Below are 2341 nucleotides of genomic sequence, written 5' to 3' on the forward strand. Positions count from 1 at the left end.
GCGATGCACGCCTGATCCCTTGTAACAGCCTTCCCACCAGAACCGCGTAGCCAGCCCATCCGACGGGCGGGCCCATTTACACATACCACATTACCACTCCACATAGTGTGAAAGCTTTCATGTGTAAATAAAGAAGAGTGGCTAGCTGTGATGTCCTACGATCCTTTTGTTCCAACCAAATTATATCTCCTGTGCATAGAACTTCTCTTTTATCCAACACAGGTTCGTAACTGCATCACTGTCGGTTTTCGAACCAATGGGATGGAAATGGCTGTAACGACACTAATTTTGCTCAAATTAATTTGGTTTAGAGTAGCCGAGAAGTGAAGAACTTCTGCAGTTCTGCTAGATCAGGCTCTAATTTTGTCTTCATCACGTCGGATTGGAGGCTATAGCTACAACATGGTTTTAGTGGCACAAAAATCTAAATTTTGTGAGCTTACCCTATACTCGAAACAAATTGTCCCGGTCAGTAAGTTTGTGGATTTGTTGAATAGAGAGCATCAGATTTGATAAAGAGTGCTATGCCGGTTCGAGTGACTGGATGGATTCAGCTCAGACACAATCACCTGTAGATAGAATAAGAAACAACAGAGTATGCATCAGCATTCAACAATGAAATGTGACTAGTAAACTTTGCAATGATCTGTTAGTAATTGTTGTCCTTCCTTCGTCTCTACGGCTAGGCCCTCTAGGAACAACCCTAGGCAGTGTTTAATTTTTCGGTTTGGCCGATTCTGTTGGAGGTTTCCGATATACCGAAATTTCTGAAATTTCAAAAATTTTGAACAATTTTTTGTCAAGTTTGAATGAAACATTACCAAATTCACTAAAAAATAAAAAATAAAAATTTCGGCCAAAATAATAACGTAGGGGGGGTCCGAAATGACCGAAATTTCTAAAATTTCGGAAATGTCATTCCGGAATTTCTATCCCTGAGCCTAGGCACTCCAGTTTCTAGATTCGGGTGATCCGGTTTTTGCTAGGAGTGCAGCGAGTTGATCTAATTGTAATCTGCACGTTCCAGTGCTATGGTGTTTGGTCAATCTCTACACCAACAACTAGTAGTGGTGATATAGGGCTAACACAAGTTCATTTCATCACTCAAATCGTACATTACACAAACCAGCCAAACTCAGTTGTCCAGTGTGGTTGTATTATTTTTCCATATGCAATAAACTACAAGGAAGTCTCCTTGATTTACATAGGCATGATACATGCCTTACAGTAGTCTAGGGTGCATATTGGATACACCCATAATGCTCATGTCTTTATATTCCCATAATATGATCCAACTCCATCTGTCCTAGACATTTATTTGTTTAAGTATTATTAGCTAGTATCATAATATAGGTAAAGAAGGCCACATTTATTCTAGGACTGGGCAGGCTAGAAACATTCTAAGGACAGTGTTCTGTTTTCCCAATATACTGACAGTACCAATCTGGGGATCGATGACGTGGTGACATAGTGCCATCTGTCTGTCCATCAGTAGTACTGACCATGAGCTTTCTTTCATTAGAATCTGCACCTGAATTCTCTCCTTTGTTCATAACTCCACTGTTTGAGTGAGTATTAGCACCATAAGCTGCATGATTATGACCATCAGTTCTACCAAGGAAAAGATCTTCTGAATTTCCTTGTGTCACATCAGCAATTACAATTCCTACGAAGAAGAATGCCATGACCGCTAATGCAAAAAGATTTGCCTTCCTGGCGCTCATGATTTTGCTACAAATGTCAAAGGAAACATGATTTAAGGTCTTTACATGATATGTTATTAAGTGGTACAAAGGGAACATGAAAACAAGGAAGGGTATGTAGCAGAATCTCTAATACATAGAAACTCACCTTAGCAGATGCTCTGAAGGAGGTATGGTCTGAATGTTTAACATCACAATGGCTATATTTATAGCTTCAAAGCATGAATGAATAATCCTAATTTACATTACATAAATACATTCCACTCACTTGTGATGACTATGATGGGGTGTCCTAGGTCACGTCTTTGCTGTGAAGAGTTTATAATGCGTTATGTCATCAAAGTGTTGGCCGGATGGCAATAGAATGTTATCATGCCATCTTCAAAAAATTTAGCGCAAGATCAGTTTTTGCCGTTGGTGAGATTGTGAGAAAGCCCTTTTTTTTTTGCATTCACAGCTTTGGCAACTAAGGGGTATTTCAAGGGCCCTAGGGCGAGCTTGATGGTGTAGGCCCTTAAGATGTGTTTTCTATTTATATATTTTTAAACCATATATCTTCTGATAAAATAAACATTGAACATCTTCTATATATAACCAAAGAACATCAAAATGGAGCTAATATGAATACCTTGAATAAA

At 39.0% G+C, this 2341-nt stretch overlaps 1 long non-coding RNA gene across 1 annotated transcript; it reads right to left on the bottom strand.

Moving 5' to 3' along the window:
* Positions 1-1116: 1116 nt before the first annotated feature.
* Positions 1117-1985, bottom strand: LOC112938631 (uncharacterized). Its single transcript, XR_010741198.1, has 2 exons — positions 1852-1985; positions 1117-1731 (listed from the first exon to the last, which is right to left on the bottom strand). It is a non-coding gene; the product is annotated as an uncharacterized lncRNA (long non-coding RNA).
* Positions 1986-2341: the final 356 nt, after the last annotated feature.

Source organism: Oryza sativa, chromosome 4, assembly GCF_034140825.1.
Source record: "Oryza sativa Japonica Group chromosome 4, ASM3414082v1".
Taxonomy (NCBI): Eukaryota; Viridiplantae; Streptophyta; class Magnoliopsida; order Poales; family Poaceae; genus Oryza; species Oryza sativa.